Raw genomic sequence first — 25,154 nt, 5'->3', positions numbered from 1 at the left:
CCACCTGTAGATACTGCTAGCCTCTGAGGAACTCTAGGGTGTCTGAGATTCCATCTGCATGGAATTGGATATTATGTCACAGAGCATATGGAAGCCAGCAGGTGAGGTACCATAATTGACTCTCAAATGACTCTAGACACCTATCTGTGAGAAACTGCAAAAGTAGAGCCACCTAAATGGAGATGGGTGAGTGTCCAGTTAAGTCCTTCTCTTTAAGACAGATGCAACAAATCTCACTTTTCTTTCCTTACTTCTACTGGGCATCTTTTATATGATACTCAGCCTAGTGACAAAATTGCTCCTCACGGAGGCCTTTCAGCCTCATCATATCAATGATGGCAAGAGAAGGATGATACCACAGTGGAGGCAGTGTGCTTCAATGGCTGTCTGCCAAATTCTATGCCACTTCTCAGTGTGGAGAATGCCTTTCCAAAAGGCCCTAAGCCTGCTGGGCCTCCTCAGCTACTACTAAGGAAGAGTCAATTCACTTCAGATCTCAGTACAGTTGCACTCAGAGATGTGCAGCATTTTTATATGAACAACGAGGGAGCATGGATTAATTTGATACAGGAACTTTCAGACACACAGTTGTTTGTACAACTCAAAAAAAAAGCACTATTGTTTTTTAAACACTTTAGACATATGAAAAACCCATGCCTTAGCTGCTAGAGCCCCAACGTCCTCACATATTTTTCATCCCAAGAGAGAAAACTTTTTTCATATCCTCAGGGTTGTAGTTAAAGCACTACTATTTCCATGGAGTGAGATTCATCCTAGATGAATTCTGCTGTCTAAAACGTACCCAGAACCTGATTAAATTCCCTTACAACCACTGTAGCTGGAAAACATTGTTTGTCCTGCTCTTAGCCCTAGTTACTCCCTTGTGGAATGAATGCAGAAATATTGTCTGTTTTCTCAGAAATATTTACTGTGGTTTGTTTTGTGGCTCAAGCTAATAAAGCTTGTAAAAATAAATATGACCAAGATATTGTTACGATGGTTCATGAGAGAAGTCAGAAAGATTCAGTTATTGCCAACTCATTAATATTTTTTTGAGACGGTTAGTGACAAAAGTTTTGCCAAAATGTACAAAGACAGCAGCGCCCTTGGATCTGTCAGAGGTAGAGACAATACATCAAACATCTGCTTAAATGGGAGTAAAGCTCACTGTGCCATTATCTCCTGTGATCATTTGTGGTTACTGCCTAGTCTTGATTTGTTGCCAATCTGCCAACTTTCTCCCTTCTTTCAGACTCATTCAATTTTATTTCATCACCTTCCAAGGAAAAGTCTTTAATCATAGTTTGGATATTGAAAAAGGAAGTGTCTGCCTCAGTCTCCCCTCTGCCACATTATCTTTGTAATTTTCCACTCACCCATGGCATCTCATCCTGTGGTGCAGTAATTTTGGTGAAAAATGTACACCTGGCCATAATGTACACTGCCTGCTGCAGTGAAATAGTTTGTTTATGAGTTGTGTTTGAATATTTGTAGCATTTTGACTTTGGTTTGGTTTGGTCCCTCAGGAAATCCCAGCTTTGTTTTCAAGGTTTCATTAAGTTGACTTCATTATGAATTTGAAATGCAAATAATTTGATTTTTTAAATTTGAAATTTTGTTATTGATATCAATATTTGAATATTTAACATTTGCTTTCATCAGTTTTCAACAGATAGAGACTGTCCAGGGGAGAAAAGGTGGTTGTACAGGGTTTTGGTTCTGTTAGATCCATGTCCTGGGATGTGCTATTGTGCTCCAGCATGAGCTGAGGCATTGCTGAATTATGAATGTGCTAATCAAGCCCACAGGGTAAATCAGCTGCACTGTGTCTTTTAAGAGATACTGCAGCAGCTCAGGCAGTTAAAGATTTTAAAACTTGTTCAACATTAGTGGTCCCAGTGAGAAAAGAAAATCTCACCAAAAACTTAGATTATACAGAAACTGATTTATTTCTTAATCAAAAATATTTTGATGGAAATTCCCTACTCCTCTTCTGAGAAGAAGAGTTACCATCGTGGGGAAATTGCAAACAGTGTTACCATATTAATGATGTGATTCAGAGCCTGTGTGGATTTCACTATAGATATTGCCCTGCCAGAGCATTTTTACTACATTTCCCATGGTATAGAGCTTTTGTGACATTTTGTGGTTTTCTGTTAATAAGGAGTCCTAAATTTTGCTCTAAGTAGTTGATTTAAATGTCACCTTTTCCTCCCCACCCCACCCCCCCCCCGCCGCCCATCTGGGCATTTAAACTTCTGTCCCAACCTCCTTTAGCAAACTAGGTTCAGCTCAAAGTCTTGTACAGCCCAGATTACTTAGAGGCAAAAGTGTGCTAATAGTGTGTGTGGAAATCTTCATATTTCCAGAGGAGGTCAAGGACAGTTTCCAACTCTAACTCTGTTGTACAAGTCGCTGAGACACTGAATTTCAAATTTTGTTCAAATTGTAAGTGAATTTTAGGACATAGAAGAACAGAGAGCTTATAAGTCATTATGTAGTAGTGGGGTATATCTGCTGGATATGCTGAATATCAGCAGGAATTTTTTAATGGAACCAGTTGTTGAACATTGAAGTGGACTATCTAAGGAAGGGCTAGAGTCACCATCCCTGAAGGTGTTGGAGAAATCACTGGATGTGGCATTTAGTGCCATGGTATAGTTGATAAGGTGGTGATTGGCCAAAGGTTGGACTTGGTGATCTGAGGGGTCTTTTCCAACCTTAATGATTCTGTGACCCTGTGACCTGATGGCAGACACAGTCACAACATGTGGAATATGGAAAGAAGCACTGAATGAAAGTCTATTTTGTACAGAATGGAAAGACACTGCAATATACAATGATTCTCCGTGAATCATGTAATTGGCAGTTTGTACAACAAAATATGAGGTGTGCTATTTTGTTAACCATGAATAGAAAGTAATATTTGCTTTCATAATACAGCAACTTACTGCAAATGTCATGGCAAAAGGTTTCATTAGTAGACAAAGGAGACTTCCTTTGCTGCCAGCCAGAGTTTTTTTTTGCTTCTGAATGACACAGGTGATGGCAATGCTTTGGTCTGTGCTGCCAGCAAACACCTCTGCAATCTCTGTTTACAAGAGATAGGATAAATTTTTGCATTATCAGAGCAAAATGAGTATCTATCCCTTAGGAGGTTACACCAGGGATGTCTTTCCTGGTAAGGTTGCATTGTCTTCTTAATTTTTCTTACCTACCAGTGCAGAAGAATTCTTGCACCACTTAACAGCAGCAGAATATGCTGATGAATGGGAGAATACGTTTCAATCCTTTACTAGTTCATCAGACCTAACAGTAGATGATGCTTCTAAATAGTGGAAAATATCCTTAATGTGTCAGCTATGCAGTAATGAGTGGGAAGAGTTTTTTTCCTGATTCCAGGACAAATAGCCTGGAGGAAGAGATTTGACTGTCTTTATCTTACCGCATGTTAAACATTACTGGTGAGAAACTTTCTGGATCCTCTCAAAAATCTGTTTGTGGAAGCAAGCGTAAGATAGGACTGGAGCATTTCACAGAACTGATTCCTGACCATTATGAATTGAATCTTCTCTCTGCCAGAAGCTGATAAGAAGCTGGGTTTTCTACGTTGTCGAGGAAAATAGCATGAGACGATATTGTGAACCTGCTATGTTCCCTTCAAAGCCAAAGGCAACATTTTTTACTATATTTAGATGGAGTAGTGATAGGGTGTCAGAATCATAATTTTGCTGTTGCTCAGCCCAGTCCTAAATTCCCAAAGTGTTATTAAAGGTCTTCTAATTATATAATTTTTAATCAATGTGATTTACTTATTAATCAGAAATATTCTATAGTAAAATTTTGCCACTGTTGTCTGAGCTAAGTACTAACAATTCCATGCACCTGCAGAACTGTGTTCTTGCTGAAACAAACACTGGGGAATACCCTGACCCATTCTAAGTACTTCCTGAAGGAAGCTAAGCTCCCAGTAAGAGATTTCTCCTTATTTAGCTGAATTTTTCATAACAAGACAATAAAGCAAAGAAGTGTTGACATAAATAATAGTTAATAGGTACAAATCTTCTTCTCATTCTCTTAATTTAGTATTGTGATTGATAACGAACAAGTGCATTTGTGTTTTTAAAAGGACTCATTTTCTTCAGCATGTTTTTGATTTGGAAGTTCAAACCTCATCAATGATTTTTGTCCTTTAGCTGCTATGGGATAGGTGACCTCCTTTGACCAAAGCAGCTCAAGTGCACCAAAAGTCCTTTGGATGTACCAAATGAATGAAGGACCTCAGGCACTCACTTCTTTCTCTGAGAAGCTGCAGATTTCTGGTGGGAGGTTCCCACTTAGCTGATTAGGTGTCTTTAGGTGCTTAATGAGTACTGCATTAACACCAGGGTGCCATTAGATTTTATGTACAAGTCAAAAGGGCTCCAAGCAGCCATTAATTTAAGAAGTGCTCTTGGATTTAGGCAATAAACTCCACCTAAATCTTGGAAACCAATGTAGGCAGCCTGGATACCATTCAGTGTTCCCAGTCCTCACTTGGATGCCAGAAAAATAAAAGCAGTACAATGGATGGCAACCCAGGTCCATCTTTTATCTAATCCTGTTGCCCACTGCCTAGGAGCCAGTCTTACTAAAGTCTCACTCTAAAACTGATGGTCTTGTTCTGGGCAACCTGAGGCTTTAAAAGTCACAGCAAGCAGCTGTGTTGGCTCCTTGAGGTGCACTGGGTGATTCAGGTCCTTGTCTGCTGCTAAGCAGAGAGGACTAATTCTTGTCCGACCGACATTGTACAATTGAGATTGTAGCCCCATTTGCACACTGCATATTACAGAGAATTTACTTTGGATCTTCCTTGTTATCTTTCTCTACTTAAAATAGGAGTAATTCAGGGTGGAAATTATTTCCCCAGACTTTACACAGCAATACAGAATAGAACAATCCTGTAATGATGCACATAAATAATTGCTAGTGTTCCAATAGAGATTAAGTAGGTGCTTCCACAGTTCCTTGCAAAAGGTAGCTAAAAAAATTCAAATTTTGAGTTGCAAAACAAGAAACTGAACCTCATGTTACATTGCTGTAAGAAAAAGTATAAATTGAGCCCATAACTTCAATGTATGTGACTTTAAGACTCACAGGATCGTGGAATAATTTAGGTGGGAAGAGAGCTCTGGACATCATATGATTTGACCTCCTACTCAGAAAGAGTCCCTGAGAAGCAGGTAGCTTTGCCAAATTCAGTCTTATTTGTGTCCCAGTTACAATGTTTCACCATCCTTGAGCTAAAAAAATTTCATGTATCTAATTGGAGATTTTTGTGATGCAACTTGTGTTCATTGTCTTTTTGCATATCATTGTGCATCTCCTGGAATAGCCTGTCTTCATCTTCTCTATAATCTTCTATTAGGTAGCTGGAGATAACATTAAAATCTGTAAGAAGAGAATTACTTCTGCTTGCTAAAAAAAAACCCAAAAAACTGGACTTTTCTGCCCTCAAGGCATTTTTCCTTACAGCTTTAGTGATAATCAAAAGTGTCCTCAAACAAAAGCATTCTGCTTTCTGAGGAACCTTTTATTTCTGAAAAGAAATCCTATTTAAGGAAATGTCCTCGTACAAGGGGTTGACAGGCAATTCTGCTTATTGTCACCTACTCTTCACTTCTTGTTCACAAACTGAAGGTTGAGAACTGTAGTTGTCATTCTAAGCTCATGATAGGAGCAGGAATTTCCTTTACCACCCACACATGAGAAGCACTGCAGAGCTGCTTGTGTAAAATCTTTGCCATGCTCCATGACTGTAAGAGGACAAACTAATGTACAGAATTTAATTTCAGAGAGAAGTGAAAACTTATGGCCTGCCCCTTTTAACCTCTCTCTTCTCTGGTGCCTAAAAGGAAGTAAGGTTTGCTTTGGATTAGGTGCCTTCTTCACTTTTGCTTTGGATTAGGTGCCTTCAGCTCTCCTTGGCACCAGTTAACAAGTTCTTTGGTTGCACTACTGCAAGCCCCTAACGTGTGTTTGCAATGAATGTGTGCATAAGCAATATGCCCGAGCTGAGTAAAGCTTTCGTTAGGTGAATGAGGTCTCATTTCCTCAGTATGGGAAAGTCATGGATCTGTTGTGGTGGGTCCAGAGCAGGGCCACAAAAGGGATCAGAGGGATGGAACACCTCTTCTCCGAGGAAAGGCTGAGAGGTCTGAGATTGTTCAGCATGGAGAGTAGGAGGCTCTGAGGAGGCCTTTCAGCACCTTCCAGTACCTCAATGGGGCTTAAAAGAAAGATGGGGACAGACTGTGGAGTAGGGCCTGTAGTATAGGACATGGGGCAATGGTTTTAAAATAAAAGAGGGTAGATTCAGATTAGATATAAGATAAATTGGTTATGATAAATGTGGTGAGATATTGGCACAGGTTACTCAGTGAAGCTGTGGATGATCCAGCCCTGGAAGCATTTAGGACCAGGTTGCATGGGGCTCTGAGTAACCTGGTCTGGTTGAAGATCCCTGCCCATGGTAGGAGGACTAGAATAGATGGCCTTTAAATGTCTCTTCCAAACCAAACTATTCTATGATTCTGGAATGCATCCACCCCTTTCCTACCAGAGGGGCACTGTAGAATACATCGGGGAACAGAGATCTTGCTTGGCCCTTGTGCTTCTCTGGAGCTGCTACTTGAGTGGGGTTGTCACCCAAGTGCAAAGTCACTCAAGTGACCTCATTGGTCTTCAGCTGAGGAGCAGCACAGGTCAATTTGCACAGCATTAGTCTGCTTAGAAACCTTTGTTCTTCCTGCTTGTGTAGAACAGACGATCAGACTGAAAAAATTACTTAATTTGTATCACCGGACAAAGATATCAGGTAAGAATACAAATATTTTTGTTGTAAATAGAGTCCAGTGTGGACTCCCCTCACTGTTTTTATGTATATAGCCAAGCATGAGCAATGATATAAAAAAATGGCATATGGATTCTGAGCAGGTAAAGGAAGTATTCAAGATATATCACCTTTATTCCTGAGCCATTTTAGTTATGCTGGAATTAAATCAGGAATAACTCCATGTCAGCCACGTAAATCAGAACTAGGTCAATGTGCTGGATGAGGCCAGCAGATACAATCTTATTATTGTTCATGTCACTCTCAGAAACTCTCCTTTTGTCCAGGTTGCCCACTAGGAAGCTTTTATTGTTAGAGTAAAAAGAGATTTCACTGCTTCTTATGCATTCTTCATTCTTAGTCTTCATCTGAAGAAGTGTAGCAATAGTGCTCTACTTAGATAGATAAGAAGAAGATAAGAAAAGGAACAGAAAGAGTCAGAGTTTCAAGCAAGCTTCATCGTTTCCTTAGTCTATCCTCCAGGAACAAAATTATTTTCTGATACATTTTCCACTACTTTATCCAATCCACTTTTTAAATAAATCAAGCAATTGATCTACAATACTACCCTGGAAATTGAATCAACTTGAAGAAACTCACAATACAACTGAAATTTCCTCTTGTTGCTTCCCTGCTATCACCAATTTCCCTGCTTCACAGGAGCACAGCAGCATGGGTTTAATCAGAGATGGACTGGTGGGAATTGCTTTGAGAGGACCAGGCACCCTAAAAAGCCTTTAGAAATGACAAATGTTGAGGAGATCAGCATAGATGCAGAACTGAGGTTAACAAGTTTGCATAATTTACCAATTACTTCTGCTTGGGTATGTTCCTTTGCCACTGCATTTGTACGAAGCATAGAGGCAGTGCTGCAACATGCAATGAAAGCAACAACAATTCAGCCAGTTTTCATAAGCCTTTTCTCCCTCAGTGAGAGATAATACCCCCACAGGCAGTGCATTAACATTATCATTTCTGTAACTGTGCTGTCTCCTGGCCCCAGCAGATATCACGGCTGCATCTGCTTGGAGCTACAAAAACATGTGCTAAAGGTCTATCTCTGTTTCACAGTGTTTGTGCACTTAATATAAGAAAACTAAAGAGATGAGGAAAGTTAGTATTGCTGTCATTGTTTTATAGGGAGGAGGTGGAAGAAATAAAGCACAGACAATGTTACCAAGTGCCCTAAAGACCCCTAACATTTCATCTTGGAAACAAAATACAACCAGGCTGATCGCCACACATAGGTAGGTAGTGGCGAAGAGCAAGACCCAAGGGAAGGTAAGCAAGTCATGATTTGTTTCAAAAATAAAATCAGTGACATGGAATTAAATGCACAAATTTTACCTGTGTAAGAAATGTTTCAAAAGTCAGTAAGCACAGTATGAAATTACAGAATTCACATTTTAAAACAAGAATGTCACTTTGCCTTACTTATAGCATTTTGAGCTTTCACACATGTAATAAACTAGATGTTGAAATGAGAGCAACAAATATTGAGAGTATTTCTGCAAAGGATCAGTGTCTCTGGGATGCAGAGAATTACAGGTGGATAACCCAGCTTACACAAACCCTCATTTCCTAGTTATAAGTCTTTGTTCATCTTGTGGCTTGCCTTCTGCTAATGAAGTAGCAATCAATAGAAGCACTACAGCACATAGGAGATTAATATTGGAAAGTAGTTGTAACCTTCCTATCAGATACCTCTGGCAAGCATTGATTGCTGTTGATTATACCCATGCACATGAGCAAGAGTGCTGCAAGATTCACATCAGTACCTGAGAAAGCACAAAGGTGCTCAACAATAACAGATCAGCAGTGAGGCTGTTACTGCCATCTCAGGATATTGTGGGTTATAAAAATCTTGACTCAGTCTTTCTCCCATGGTTGTAAATGGCTTCTGGGATAGCAAGAAGTTATCCTCATTGCCTTATCATCCCTGACAGTGTCTGGGTTCAAGGTGTCATCATCATCCTCATCACCAAATAGTTTGGGTTGGAAAGGACTTTAAAGGGTCCATCTCATTCTCAGAGAGACTGTGGCAGTTTGTGGGCACCTCCTGCCCTAGACCTGGTATGACAAAGTAGCTCCTCCTTCTCCACTCAGTTCAGTCTCTCCAGTGCTTTGGAAAATGGAAATGAAATTGATTCCTCATGATGGGAAGATAGCTTTTTTGGAGGGGCTCTGTCCCTCTTCCTTACCATTGCTTCCTTGTCCACGTCCCATCATTCCAGTGCTGCAGCCTGCAGCACACTGTGCATACTGGGTATGCTTCTCCAGCATGTTTCCAAACCTGGATACATGAGTAGCTTTATGGGTGGTCTCTAACATGCTATGAAAACTGAGTACAGAAAAGGCCTTGGCCACCCAGTCATGGACCCTCAAGGGCATCCTGGGAGAAGATGGTGGGAGGCTGCAGAAACCTCTGAATTGCTCACCCTGCTCACCAGGCAACAGGAGCAGCAATATCCATTGCTCTTCCAAGGCTAGAAGCCATTGACTTTGCATACATAATGTACTCTTGGCTTCCCTTAATGCAATGCAGCAAATGAAAAAGAGCTAAATGTGCAATTAGCATGAGCACCCAACTAGTTAAGTAGAGTAAGAGCTCTGAATCGTCTGTCAGTCTCAATGCACATGGCTCTCATGAACTTTTCCATAAGGACTTTGGCAAATAAAGAAAAAAGTCACAGCAGGGCAATATTGCACTCTCCCATCTTTCTTTTCTATTTTTCCCCTTCGTGTATTTTCCTTGGGGGAAAAAAAAAGTTTTTTGAGAGAAAGCTGCAGGAAATGTCCAGCTGACTCAGCTCTTGAGAATTTCCCCCAGGATCTCATTTGGTTTTGTTCTGCTCTGCATCCCAAAATATACAGACTGTGTATTTGCTCAGTGTCTGTTTCTCTGCAAATTCACTGCTCACTGTGAGTGTTAATGTGTTTAATAATTCATCTTCAATTGCAACAACTGTTTGGGCATTCAAATCAGGTTTTTGCTTTCTAAAACCACCCCACACATTTGCCGAGGTGACCCCTTCTACTCATGCTGATCAGAAGAGTCATCATTGATTGAATAATATTGCATATGCTTTTGCTTGTATTTGTTGATATTTCAAGGACAGAATATTTCAAGGACAAAATTCTCTTATCTTTCTGGATGATGCTGAGATGAAAACAAAATTGTTACATCTGGTGAGAGTTAATTATATTTCAAATCTGTTGCAGTTGAGTTGGCTTGGCCAATAAATATTAAATAGAATGTGCTCAGTTTTTGAAGACTGAGACTCTTTTTTTGGTGGGAGTTAGTTTTGTAAGTTAATGGCTCCATGGAAGGACAAAAAATAAGCTTTTGACAGCCAGTTTTGAAACCCTCTGCTCTATGCTGGATAAAAACCTGAATAATACTGAGACAAAATGCAACTTAGGTTTGTATTCATTCAAAGGCATTGCACTGGGGCATGTGGTCTGGCAAGGGAAGGTATGAAATCACTGTCTGTCCTTACTCAGCATAATCTTACACAAGTGTGAATTTGAAGCTCAGGCTTCCTTCTGAATAAGGCCTGAAATAATTTTGGATTTGCTTTTGTCTATATCACATATCAATGGGGAACTTGAGACATGGAAAGGAGCCAGAATGGAATCAAGGCATTATGAGTTTCAATTTATTATCTACCTAAGGAGATTGAAGGTTTAGCTCCTCTAAGCCTTCAGCAGCACAGGGAGGAGGCAGGCAGGTCAGGCAGAGGGCTTTTTCAATAGCAAGAGAACTCCATGCTGGAAGCAACATCAGTTCATTGATATCCAACATTGATATCCAGAGGCAAGAGACAAGAAGTGGTTCCCAAAACACCCAAGAAAAGATACATCATCCACTGGGTGCTGGATCAAACAAACAAACAAACAAAAGCAACAACCTGAATGCTTCTGAATACAGGAAGCATTGTGTTAATCCATTTTAAAATTAGCTCTATAAACCTAAGAAATCCTTGTTTCTGACCATACTGCTCAGCAGCACACGAATAAAATCCTACCCTCACACATTCTTGGGCACAGTCATGGATTAGGGTCACTGATACTGAATCTTTTCCATCCTCAGGCTTCTTGTTAGTTTTATGGTGAACCAGTGATGACAGATGACTGCACAGCCGGGGCTGGGCAGAACAGACCAGTGCTCACCTACCTCTTCCCTTTAGACACTTCTGTGGATGTAATATTAAATGTGGTTTGGTCACTGGATGGTCTATCTGCAGACCAGCTCTGCTTCCAGAAATCTCATTTAATCAATGAGAACATGCCTAAGAATTTTCCATGGCCAGGACCTGTGTGAATTAAGAAATAGCAATTGCAATGGCTGAGAAAATTTGTATGTGAATGTCTTTATGAAGTGAAGACAATTCTGAAGTCAGTGGGACTCATCAAGATCCATAAAGTGCTTCTGTAGTCCTGTTTATTTTCCTAAATGCCTGTGTTTTCCATTTTGAGTCATCCCTACTGTCGCTGTTGAGGCAGGGACGGGAATGAAATGACTCCATCTTCAGAAGGCAAAGAATGATCCTTTTATTCAAAGAACATCTCTCTTTTATAGAGAACATCATGAAGACTAATTTAATTGGTCTTAGAGTAAAAATATTTCACCTGATTGGTACACTGGACTTAGGTCAGTGTGGCAGAACATATCTATAAACAATATGAACAGAAAACAAGATAACAGATGGTTTACATTCCTCCCAGACTTTTTCCGAGGCTTAGCCTGGCAGAAATCTTTCTCCTTTTCTCTCTGACTGAACTGAGAATATCCACACCTACCAAGGTGCTACCTAATGCATTTCCTGTGGGACACAATTACATCTCTGCTGCAGAGATGGGTTGAAACAGTAGCTTGACTGCAAAGTCAACTAGTCCTTGATATGCCAGAAGCTGTTGAGGCCACTGGGAAATGAAGTTACTGAACATGGTCTTGATCTTATGGAAACACCCAGTAAGAGATAGCCTCTTGCATGAAGAGCCCCACTGGTCCTAGGAAAACAAGTGACCAGGGATGTATGTTGGCTTGCATGAATGTAAGGGTCTAAAGTTACAGAAGTACTTAAATCAGTGTAAAAGCTGCATGAAAATGTCTTTCAAGATCAGGCAAGATGCATACTGTGACCCATTCTTTAATTTTAAATTATTTTGCACCCTATGGAGGTACTAGGTATTAGGTTTTTAGAGGCTTTAAAAGCTGGCAGCCTTGGCAAGTATAATGTCATTCAATGAGATTTGTGAAGTTAGAAGGAATATTGAAATTTAATGCAAAAACATCAGTAAATTTCTTTGTATCAGCTGTTTTATGATTGCTGTTGATTTACACAAGTATAATGTCTTTTCCTCATTCTGACTAGATGCTTCCTCTTCTCCCATAATGTTGGCCTATAAATTTAAAAACTTGTAGATGGTGGAGTTTTTACTTCTCTCTTAAATCTTGCACAGGCAGGAAAACACAGGCCTAATGGGTGTATCTAATCTTCTGAAGGAAACAGAGGGAAAAGAATATTTATGAAAAGTCAGGTCAACTTCCTTCATTCTTAAATCTCAGACAGAAGGATGTCTTTTCTGGCCAAACTTCAAGATCAGGTACAGCAGACAGAACTCAATTCCCAACTCAGCCCCAAAGAGGATCTTTCTTTACTTATCTGTAGATGAACTGATTTTCCTGGGATTCAAGTACAGATGGACATCTAGGGATAGTTTTATACGTTTTCATACTTTTTAGAGCACCACAGCAAATTAAGTGCTTTTGGTGAGGTCCACGAAATTCTGCACAGATTTTTTGTTTCTGCAGAAAAGTGGGTTTGGGTATCTGTCTGAGTTGCAGAGAAGGAAATGAGTCATAAATGTTGGATGCTCAGATACACTGGGGTATCTAAATCTAAAGATAGATCTCCTTGCCACTTGTAGTTGCCTGAAGACCGTATAAAGTCTACCTCAGCTTCTTCTCATGGTGTGAACTATTCTAGAGAGTCCTTTTGTGTAGAAAAGGACACAAAATTGAATTTTCTAGGCAGAAAAAGAAGGGGCTGAGAGAGGCAACTGCTTAAGCTGACACTGCTGCAGAAAGATGGACAGTCCCAGGAGTTTGGTGATCTTCACTGTTGGGCAGATATTTGGAGGAGACACAGATCACAGCTATTTCTTAGGAATAGCCTGTTTTGTTGTTAACAGAATCAAACTGTAATGAGTGATAGCAGATTCACCCCGTGTACTCACCCATGTAGCTATTAGCCCCTCTCTCATAGCTGAGTGGTTGCAGCAGTGTCTGGAAGTCCCAAGCTGCATATTCAGAGCTGTGGGGTCAAACTGGCTCATGTGGCTGCCTGGCAGGTATCTGCAAAATCCCTCTGAGTATATTCTGGTTCATCAGGGGAGTGTGTATTTCTGTATACAGCAGCTGTCACACTCCTGGATAAAGTCTGAAACATGTAACCTCTCATTGTTGCCAGGGGCTCTGGCAGACTCCTGTTCACTGAGTTTATTGATTCTTCTGGACTACACAGCAATGCCAGTGTATAGTGCAAATAAATCCCTGGAAGAGTTTCAGGCACTACCTTCTCAGTACATACCTTCCCTCTCTTGTTTTCTGATGACAGCATCAGCTGACCAGTGTTTAGTGACTTTTTATTAGGACTGGATGCTTTTAAGAGCAAGCAAGAGGGAAACATCAACAGAACCACCTTGAATTGTCCAGCCAGGATAGAGTCTATGATGAATGGCTGGAAAGGTCTTTTTCTTCTGCCCACTGAGTTTGGACATCACATATCAAACTGGGTCATTTGGATTTTTTGAAGTGGCATTGCCTTTAAACTAATGAGTTATTTAATTAGAAAAAAAAAATTGATTTCCTGAATTTCTAGCCTGCAACTAGAATTTCAACCATTTTTAGTCTTAAATTTCACTGGTGAACTTAAATGAACTTGAAATATGCCTGCAGCTCTGGCACTAATATGTCACCGATGGGGAGCAGTAACTAACAAAAGACATAACCTGAATGCAGTCAGGACCATGTTTCCTCAGTTAAAAATATGATTGGCACTTTTTATTATCAGTTGAAAAATTCCACATCTTAAAAATGTGTGATAGGTAAACAACAGTTTTTTGCTGCATTCCCAAGCTGAAAAAGCAGCTTGCCAGGCAATTTTTGGCAGAAAACAACAAAAGCTTACTATTACACTTGCAAACCAACTGAGAAACAGTAAAAGTGTACTGGTGTAAGAAAAACACATGCAGACTAAGCTTCACTTGATCTCTGATGAAAAATGGCACCTTATACTTCAACAGATATTTATTTTTATGATTTTTATGCCTGTCATCTTAAATTTCTTCTTTGTCAAAACATCTTGCTGACATTTTTTGAGAGTTTTTTCAAGCTTCTGAAATCCCATCAATATCTCCCACCCTCTCATAGTTTACAGGGCTTGACTGACCATATCACTATAATGCTGTCCTTTAGATTCTTTTACCAGTCTTTATGTCTGGAAAATTATGACGTCAAAATTTATGGTATTACCCCTTGATGACCTCAGATGAAAAATTTGAAAGTAGAGTTTTAGGGTGTCTTCTCAATTATTTTTTATTATTTATTATGACTGTAACACAAGAGTAAGAAAAAGCAGTCAAGAGATCATGCCTGGATTTGGTGCGGGAAGGCAGATTTGCTTGTGTTAGTGCCGTTATGCAAATGTGAACCATTTTGCAGTGTACTTTTTAAGTTATGGGTTTTTAAGTCAGAGAGGGGAAATTCCAAGGGAATCTTTGATGAATAGGGAGAAACATCTGTCATGTGTAAGGACATTTACTGCTAAATTCAGAGGCAATGATGGGTGAGGGGGTGTACACTGGGTTTCCTTCCCCAACAAAAGGCATTTGTATTAAAGACTCTTGAGATGAGTTGTTGGGCCAGAGTCCTTCATAAAGTCACCATCGCTCTGTGATGCTACCTGGGTTTGTGTCATGGGACAGGACAGAGACTGGGCTTCTGGTGCTTGCTTTGACCATGGACCAAAAAAAAAAAAAAAAAAATCCCTTCATTTAGCTATCTGTGATTAATGCTTAGTGCTAGTGGTCATTGTCAATGATTGAAGTGGTAGAGGTGAATATTTTGGCATCTACTGCACAGCTCCTTTACCCATTTTGGAAGAAATTTTAGCTTTGGGCTAGATATGCAAATAGTGAATGTTAAATAGCAGGATTAGTAAGGGGCCAGAGGCTCAGCTGGGAAGAGGCAGAAGCAAAACAATGATTTGGCTGCTGTAAGTATCTTCAAGTGGGTCAAACTGTGGTATCTGTAGCAAGATATTAGTCATACTGCCTGTTGAATTAGGCTATGGGAAAGTCTGTTGGATTCCTGAGCAGAAAAAAAAAGGGCAAGTGAAGATTCATAGCTCTGAAACAATTTTTGTGCTGTTTACTAGACAGCAGGGCAGTCAGGTGTGGTGTCTTCTGGAAGTTTTGAAGGCACTGATTGCATTCACAGCATAGTGTAGAAGAGTGCCAGTCGTCTCAGCCCATCAAGCTTCTGGTTGCCTTTGTCTAGGGGTTATTCTTCAAACAGACCCATTTCTAGGCAGCCTCATTCTCTGCTCCTACCCCTTCCTCTTTTGACTATGCTGGTTTCTAGCAAATTAACCTTCAGTCTTATTTTACAGATTTTGTTTTACTGTTTGTCTCCCCTTAATCTGACTGCTCTTTGCTGTCTCATAATTCATTCTGCATGTCTAACATGGCCAATCACTATGGGTGGCTGGTTTCTACGAGTCCCTCTGTTTTGTCACCTTAGCTCTGTTTTCCTGCAACTTGAAACATATCCAAACATTTTTATCTGAGCTATCTTCATTTCTAGTTCTGCGGGAGTTATTGTTTTCTGGTAAAAAATATGGATTCTTTAAAAATACACAATTAGTAAAAAAATTTCAGTAGGTGTTTGATTTTGGAGTGCTTAGTATTTCTCAGATATTCTTGGTTCCAGCCCACTTATCTAATAAACATTATTTGATTGTAGTGGTCAAAGTCTGTAGTCCCTGCTATATAACACATTTTTCATTTGTCTCCTTCTGTCACTGTTGGATGGGAATTGATCTGTTTAAGTGTATGATATGGTCTCTTACCAATGGCTCACAAATCTCTCTCTGTCAAGTGAGTGCCCATATCACATAATAAAATTTATCTCCACTGTGGAAGGCTCTCAGGGGTCTGAGCAAAGCTGGTCACACTGTCTGGAATAAACTTTTTTTTCCTCCTTAGTCACTGGTTTATCTCAGAGTATCTTAGCTCGACCAAAAGACAGATATTTTTAAAGCTGTTTTTATATTAAAAAAAAGTAACCAGCAGCTAGAATGGGTTTGCTGTGGTCTGTCAATATGAAATTATCTGTTCTGAGTCCTGAGTGTCAAATATATGATATTTTTGAACTGACATTTTGGGGGCATTATTTCTTAATGGAAAATTCAAGTACATTCAACTAGCCATCTCTTTTTGGCATGCAGCCAAACCCATGAAATTTCAAACTGAGCAGAAAACTGTTATTTTTCTTGTTATTGTTGCTGTTGTTATTATCATCCTCCTTCTATTGAATTCTGTCCATGTAATTTAGTTCTTACACAAGTCCCAGGACTAGCGACATCAGTAGTCAGTAAAGATACAATTCTCTAAGTTATGGGAAAGGTGTGGATTTAGGATAAGTTTCATTGAAGCCTTGATGCTGTTATCAAGTCAGCTTTTCATAGCCCTACCAACCCTTTGACTTTTTGTACTACTTTTCCCCTCCCTTCTCATCCTGACTGATCAGGACAACTTTAATGTAGCAAGACCCACCATGCCACTGTAACTGCAAACCTAGGGAAACAGCCAAGGAGTGAAGAAAGGAGGTCTCTTGACAGAGTTAGACAGAGTAGATGTGCTTAGCACACTGTTTTGGCCAAATTCTGGCCTGACTGTAATTTAATCTGTTAATGTAGTGCCTGTAAAGCTTTACTCATGTGAAATGGAGCCTGAATTATTTTCAAAGAACTTTCAGCCTTCCAGCTCAAGAACATTAGGATAGGCCAAAAATGGGCAAGATGTGTTGGCTCTTTTTCTCTTCTTTTTCCTCCAGTTTCCATAACATTGTCTGGAATTTGGATACATGACATATAAGGGACTTGATGCTGTGCAGCTATTCATTATCACCCTTCCTTCCTGGTGGCAAATGGTGCCATCACCATGGTCAGGTCACTGCCTTTCCAACCATTAACCCAGCACACCACGTTCATCACTAAACCCTGTCCCTGAGTACCACATCTACTCCTTTTTCTTAATACTTCCAGGGATGATGACTCTACCATGCCCTGGGGCCTGTTCCAATGTGTGATGACTCCTTCAATGAAAAAGTTTTTCCTAATATCTAATCTAAACCTCCCCTGGTGCAACTTGAGGCCATTTGCTCTTGTCCTGTTACTTGCTACCTGGGACAAGAGGCCAACCCCTACCTCACTAAAATCTCTTGATATCACTATGGACTGTTGGCTTCAAAATCCCCTTCCTCCCTCTTTGTGTATGGCCAAGCCCTTCCTCTGTCACCTGCTTCTAGATATTCTCTTCTTATCTTTTCTGCCCCTCAAAATAAGGTATTTCTTATGGCCTTTGCAGTTAAACATCACTCTTTAATATATTTTTTTTCTGCTCCCTGCCTGGACTTCCTGCATAATTGGCCAAAAAATAGCAATAAAGGTGCTGTAGTTTAAATTATTTCTTGCCTACATGGTCCTTGCATAGCAGAGATTGTGCAGATAGTGTGTTAGTGTAAGGTGACCTTATTACTTCCCTGCCCTGTAGGCACACATCATATGAAGAAGAATTCCCTAGTCACACAATCACTAGGTTGGAGGAAACCTTCAAGATCATATAACAAATAGGTAGAAAGTGTAAAATTTTTGGCTATTTTTCTATGGAAAATTTGGGAAGACTCAGCTCTAGCTGGTCTAAAGATAATGAATTCCTAATAACCTGTCCCTCCAACACCTCAATGACACTGGTCCAGCCAAAGTGGCAAACCCTTCATGAAATGGAGTGTGTGTATGCTCCCCTTTCTGCTCTAAAGCTTTCCAGCCAGGCTGGGTGGTTCAGGGGGACTCTAGCTTCATCTCATGAATCTCAAGGCAGCTATATAGAAAATCTACTGTATGCATTCCTTGCCCTAGGCTGGGCTGTGATGGCTGCCTACTGACCAAGTACCTATGTGAGGGACCTTGAAGGGCTGCCCTATAAAAGTTTAACATCTTAAGTGATAGCATCAGAGAACCAATATTGCAGAGTTTCTGGGCTCTGCACAGGGATTTGAAGGTGGGAATGCAGTGCTTGCAGTCCAGGGAGAGACATAACAGCACTGCTGCCTCAGTGCTTGCCACAGCAGCTCCTCTGATGCTGCAGAGTGCTCAGGTCAGTGATTTGTGTCCCTGGATGCTCTGTCTGAGACTGTGTGTGTCTGTGTGCATGGGGAAGAAAAAGTCTGCAGCTACTCTGCAGAGTCTGTGGAGCTGGCTTAAGGTGATGGGTTGGGACACGTGTGTGGAGGGGCCCTTCAGAATGCATTTGTGGGCAGTGAGATGATGCCTTGGCTGTGTCAGTCTCTCAGGCACTCATTGTTCTGTGGTGCCTCAATTTTTGCTTAAAGGAAGGCAGCTGCTCTATTTATGGCAGACATTTGTGGCCACTGGGGATTTGTCTCCATGAGCAAAGGCTCAATTAACAACTGGCTTCTTCTACAGGACTATGAATTACTGCTTTCCTGGTCCCTAGTGTTTTACTCCAGGTTCTTTAATGCATTGAAATTGGTATTTGCCCTGTGTAACTTTATGCTCAGAGACCTGTTAGTCTCCATCTGTAACTCTGCTGGTTAATGGAGTAAACAGGCACTAAAAAATGTGAGACCTTCCCACTCCCATGTCTCTCCATTAGCTCTGTCTTGGGCCCATGGCCTCACTTACATACCTGCTATAGCTGTCAAAATGACCACCTCTTTTCTGCCCCAAATCCAGCTGTTGCATCCCGGAGTTTGGGTTTAGATTAGGGTTTTTAATTTATGTTAAAATAAGTTCTGTAATCCCGCGTTTCCCCCGCGTTGTTCCCCTCCCCCGTGGTTTCTGGCCCCATGCTGCCCGCTGCCGGATCTTACCCCTGTGCCGCTTCTGTAACCACTCTACCGTCCAGCCCTGGGAAACCCCGTGCTGGCCGCCCCGAGCCACACGGTCCCGCTCAGCCCGCGGCTCGGTGCCCGCCCCTGCGGGGTTCTCTGGTTGGTCGCTGTTGCTGGCGTCACCGCCATGGCAGCCGCCCCTATTGGGCGGCAGGCCGTGGATCCTCTCGCCCCGCCCCTCCATAAAGCCCTATCCCGCCGGCAGTCAGGCGCCATTTTCTCCCATGCGAGTGCCGGGAGCGGTCTCGTCTTTCCATCGAACCGCGCCATACGTGACCAATAAACCGTTCCTGCCAAGCACGGAGTAAATGGACAAATTCCTTCCTCTTTGCTGGGTCCCTAGCGCACGGTAACAGAGGCTGGCCAGCCCACGCGCCCAAGACACGGAGCCGTGTCCGGGAACCCACGGCAGCAAACCCCGGCAGCACGTGGAAGCTACGCCACAGCCGGGCTCCCAAGAGCTGCGTTCAGCCGGGGAGAGCGAAAACCCACGCCGCAATTGGCGCCCCAACGTGGGGCTGAGGCCAGCGCTGAGCTGATCGCGTGGACGGAGGTTCACCGCAGAGCTCCAGGAACAGCGCCGGGAGCCGCCGCCGCCGGCCAGGGGCCGTGCCGCCGCCAAGAGGGGAGCGCCGCCACCAAGCCAGAGCGGGCAGCGGTCTGCGCCGGATCACAGCTCCGTGCCGGACGGAAACCGAGAGCAGGGGCTCTCCAAAGTACGTCAGTGAAGTCTCCGTCGCCCACGAGGGACCAGACAGTGTGTCCTGCGTGGGACAGGAAGTGCAAACTTTCGCAGCCAGGAGGGCAGAAGAAAGAACACTTCCCGGGACTCCCGGACCCTGGTGGCAGCTTTTCTTTGCAGAGACTTCAGTCTGGTAAGTATTAGTCGTGGAAACGTGTCCAGCTAATACGGGGAGGGCTGGCCGTGTTCCCGAGGTTGGGACGTGCGGTGCGCAGCACGAACGGCAGCCGCTGGAGTCGCCTGCGTTTTTTAGCTTTTTTTTTCTTTTTTACTGCCCCAGGGGTGAGGTGGTTTGGGTGGAAGAAGCATGGGGACCGTGCTATCTGCCCAACAAAAGGAATTTTATTCCCAAGTTAAGGAAATCCTTTTGGTGAAGGGCCGATACCCAAAAAATTTAGTTAAGAAATTTGTCCGGTGGTTGTTCTTTGCTTTCCCCCGTCTGTCTACTGAGGACGCGCGCAAAACAGAACTTTGGGAGCAAGTGGGAAAAAGGCTAGCAGAAGGGATCGGTAGGGATCCCTCCATAGAAGACTGCTTCCCTAAATTCCATTTGTTAATCTCAGATGTAGTAAAATCAGACCCCGCGCGAAACTCGGTTGGGGAAAGGAAAGAACCATCCAGAAAATCTGTTAGTCCCCCTGAATCTGTTTCCCCATCCCCTTCTCCTACCCCTTCTTCCCCTAACCTGGGTGGGTGAGGGGGGGCACCCCGTCGATCTGAGACGCAGGGCAGCTCCACAAACGTGGACCGTGCTCCTGGCTCCCCCAAGCCACCCCGGTGTCCCTCCCTTAGCGAGATCGGTCGATTCGCTGAGGCCACGACCCTAAACCCCTTTTCCAATCCCTTTTTCCCAGTTGAAAATCCCAGTTTCGGCGCTACCCCGCGCAGTTCTGTTTCTTTAAACCCCTTTCTTTGTTCCTCTGAGGAGGCCGAGGCCACGTGGTTGATCCCTTTGTCTTCCCAAGATGGAGGGTGGCGACATGGCAGGGTCTCTTCTTCCCACAACCCCTTTCTGTTCTTTGTTCCCGGTGTCCCCGCCTTTGACCCAAACCCCAGATGCCTCCCTGTGGGCGTGGGCGCCGCCCCCTCGGGAGTTCAGGTTACTCCCTCACCCATTGTTCTCCCTCGAATGGGTGTTCCCTCCAGTCCTTTGCATGTCGTCCCTGCTGAGTCATCGACTCCGCCCTCCTCCACCGGGGAGAGCTTTGCCATCTCCACCCCGCTGCCTGAGGGAGGCAGCCCCCGTCCTGTTGCCCGCACCCTGTCCCCATCTTCCCATGGGTCCTGGAGATCCAGGCGGGAGGGAAGAGGGGGGAGGGAGGAGCGGGAACCCCTATCCCCATCTTCCCATGGGCCCCGGAGAGCCAGGCGGGAGGGAAGAGGAGAGGGGCGGGGACGGGAACCCCTACCTCCAAGTTCCCATGGGCCCCAGACGTCTGGGCGGGAGGGAAAAGGAGAGGGGGGGGAATCGGAGCCCCTGCCTCCACATTCCCATGGATCCCGGAGACCCGGGAGGGAGGGAAGCAGGGAGACGTGGGTCTCTGAGCATTTTCCAGATTCCGTGGAACGGGTCGAGCCGACAGATGAGAGGCATGTAGAGGGATCAGAGGTTCAGGACAAGTCTGTCCTGGAAGCGGCATCCATGAACACTGCTGCCTTGGATGCCGTGCCTCCAAAGAACGCTGGCCCGAAGCAGCCTCCAGCAAGACGCCAGTGCTTCCACTGCAATCAGAGAGGACATTTTGTGGTTCAATGTCCATTTCTGGGCAGGGCACCCCCAGGGACAGTGGGAGGGGGGAGAGAGGGGGAGGGAGACCCCATTCCCCCAAAAAACTGAACAAACAACGTGCACCTGCCTCGCGTGAAGATAAAAGTAAGGCAGGCCACAGCACCTTAAGGGGAGCTGTGATTTATCAAGTAACTGTGCAGGTGGTAGTTCAGAACATCAGGGTGCCTTTGAGTGCGGCAGATGACCCCACCAATCGGGGGGTTGCATCAAACCGCAGGCGACGCAAAAGAAAAAGGACCCTACAATCTCCTTAAAAAATGTTTTTCCCCAAAGCCCCAGTCTGTGTGTGTCCCAAATCCCCATGTTTGTAATAAAGTTGTCCCAGTTTCCCTATCCCTAAACACCCTAAGAAGAACCAGCACCAGCACCATCTCCAGGCCCTCTCCACCTGCGTAGCAGTCACTGCAGTTGCAGCAGCAGGAGAAGCTGGGAGAAGAGGCCACCGCTTGAGAGACTGAATCAACACCACTGCTTTCTTTTTATATTTTATTAAGCGGGGAGATGTTGCATCCCGGAGTTTGGGTTTAGATTAGGGTTTTTAATTTATGTTAAAATAAGTTCTGTAATCCTGCGTTTCCCCCGCGTTGTTCCCCTCCCCCGTGGTTTCTGGCCCCATGCTGCCCGCTGCCGGATCTTACCCCTGTGCCGCTCCTGTAACCACCCTGCCGTCCAGCCCTGGGAAACCCCGTGCTGGCCGCCCCGAGCCACATGGTCCTGCTCAGCCCGAGGCTCGGTGCCTGCCCCTGCGGGGTTCTCTGGTTGGTCACTGTTGCTGGCGTCACCGCCATGGCAGCCGCCCCTATTGGGCGGCAGGCCGTGGATCCTCTCGCCCCGCCCCTCCATAAAGCCCTATCCCGCCGGCAGTCAGGCGCCATTTTCTCCCATGTGAGTGCCGGGAGCGGTCGCGTCTTTCCATCGAACTGCGCCATACGTGACCAATAAACCGTTCCTGCCAAGCACGGAGTAAATGGACAAATTCCTTTCCTCTTTGCTGGGTCCCTAGCGCACGGTAACAGAGGCTGGCCAGCCCACGCGCCCGAGACGCGGAGCCGTGTCCGGGAACCCGCGGCAGCAAACCCCGGCAGCACGTGGAAGCTACGCCACAGCCGGGCTCCCAAGAGCCGCGTGCAGCCGGGGAGAGCGAAAACCCACGCCGCATCCAGCCAGCTGAGTAAGGCATGATCCGTGTGCCTCACATCTATAGGCTGTACCTGTTCCCCAAATCCATTTGCTGGTCCATTTTACCCCATGGACTATGCTCAGGCAAACATCTAAGATAATTTGATTGGACATGGGCCTTCTGCCAATCCCTTTGGAGCTGGGGATCAGCAGGGCTTTTCCCTGTTTAGCAGACACAGGCTCAGAATAGTGTTTTCGAAGGTATCTCTAAAATAGGATGATGTGGTGTCCGATGAGAAAAGAGGCTCTGGATATGCTGCCTGTGAGATTTCATCGTAAGCTGATGAGCATACTTACCTACAGCAAATGCCAGTGCTGTTAAAGAAGGATTATATACAGATGAGGAGTTAATAGCTTAGAAAATATTTGCCTAATATTTTACTGGAGATGTATTACCATTAATGAGCAACTGACTCCCAGCAAATTGCATCCAGCCAAGCAGAGTACAGCCAATAAATACACCATCAGGGGAGGAAAAATGGTGCTTTGGTGACTCCTGCATCCTACAGCTCCTGTCCAAAACCTCTATTTCAGATGACAGGACTTAAGATAAGCATTTGCCCTCAGACATTTCAGATTTGTTCTGTGAGTCATCAGGCTGACAGTGTTCAAAACACTGTTTGTTAAAAAATAGAGAAAGAAATGGGTGTTTGACATAGGTTTGACCATTGTAATACTTAAATATGCTGATGACTGGTACAGTTTTGCCCTGTGCTTTGATTTGAAGGTAATGAACAGCCCCTGATAAGCTTTGACTGCAGATGGAACAGTGGCAACATCCTTTCTTGGGAAAAAGAAAGAAGCAAGAAGACCTTAAAGAAAATGTTTCCTTGGAGTCCAGCATGAGTTTTGCTCAGAACAGTCTTCTGGAGCAGATAAGTCGGGCAGAGGTCAAACAGGGTTTGGTGGCGTCACTGATGAGTTTCTGCTTCAGACAGGGACGTCATATGAGCTGTTAGGGATAGATTTTACTCCAGATTCCCAGCATTTCATGCTTCTCTTGCACATTTAAAGCCTATCCCAAAGTTTTTCAGCTTAAAGACATATTCAAATTGCCATTTATAGCTGATGCCCTACTGCATTCCTTTATTCTACTGCAAGGCAAAGTCTTTGGCAATGTCAGTGAGTCCCTGTTGGAAGGGAAGCCAGAAGAGGCTGCAGTGGAAGCTCTTTGTCCATACATTCCAGAGGAAGCCCTCAGGCTATTTGCTTGCCCTGAAACATTAATCAATTGTTATGGTGTAGGGGCCAGCTGTGTATTGGCCTTCTACTGATGCTGTAACAACCCTATCAGTGTTATAATATGTTAGACCTAATTAATTTTCCCTGGTTGCCACCACCTGGTTCTGCTTAGATCAAGCATTAATGAGTAGCTGACAGTAGTTAATGAGCTTCTGCAGCAAGCAATTCAATTTTTTCAGTGACTAAAATTACTTATTTCTTCTTGGCACTATGCTCCCCCTCCCTGGAATATTTGGCACCATGAGCTCTCTATTGGGTCAGGCAGGATCCATCTCCATCAGTAAGAGCCTGCAGCAGTGCGTGCTGTCCAGAACTGCCCTCCTCCACTGAGCAGGGGAGCTGTGCTTTTGTCCACAGCTTTCCACACTGGTCTGCAGACCAGTTCAGGTCTTTTACTGGTGACATGCCCAGCCAGCCAACCCAAGCAGTCCATGCTCTGCAGCCATGGTATCACCTTCCTTGCAGTGATGGGCTTTGTAATAGTGCTTTTGGTGAGTCCTGCTCTGGCAGGGCTACTATGGTAGGTCTTCCTCAGTTGTCCAATAGAATCATGGAATGGTTTGGAATGGAAGTGATTTTAAGATTATCCAGTTCCAATCCCACTGCCATAGGCACGGGCACCTTCCACTAGACCAGGTTATTCAGAGCCCCATCCAACCTGGCCTTGAATACTTTCAGGGATGGAATTTTCAATATGGAATGGTTTGGAATGGAAGTGACTTTAAGATCATCCAGTTCCAATCCCACTGTCATAGGCAGGGACACCTTCCACTAGACCAGGTTGTTCAGAGCCCCATCCAGCCAGGCCTTGAATACTTTCAGGGATGGAATTTTCAATAATAAAGATTTTGGTATGGATTGCTCATGGGGAAGAGGATCTGCTCTTTGCACAGATATTTAGGAACTGTATCACCATTTTCCTGCTTTCCCACAGGTGCTTTAGGTGTCATTGCTTTGCATTGTGCCAGCTGTAAAGTGCTCTGATTATAGTGAAATGAACAACTTATGCTAGATAGACATTTAAATTCTTCTGAAAATCATGGTGAAGTGACTTAAGATGGATTTGGCACTTGGAGGTATCTGTAAAGCAGAAGTACTGCTCACCTACCTTGTAGCTTTGGCCCCAAAT

The 25,154-nt window shown here is 43.7% G+C and overlaps 1 long non-coding RNA gene across 1 annotated transcript; it reads left to right on the top strand.

Moving 5' to 3' along the window:
• Nucleotides 1-134: 134 nt before the first annotated feature.
• Nucleotides 135-24,885, top strand: LOC128804118 (uncharacterized). Its single transcript, XR_008435943.1, has 3 exons — nt 135-186; nt 8,012-8,152; nt 23,511-24,885. It is a non-coding gene; the product is annotated as an uncharacterized LOC128804118 (long non-coding RNA).
• Nucleotides 24,886-25,154: the final 269 nt, after the last annotated feature.

The sequence above is a fragment of the Vidua macroura genome, chromosome 2, assembly GCF_024509145.1.
Source record: "Vidua macroura isolate BioBank_ID:100142 chromosome 2, ASM2450914v1, whole genome shotgun sequence".
Taxonomy (NCBI): domain Eukaryota; kingdom Metazoa; phylum Chordata; class Aves; order Passeriformes; family Viduidae; genus Vidua; species Vidua macroura.
Note: the sequence above shows the minus strand (reverse complement) of the source record. Positions and strands in the feature narration are given on the sequence as shown.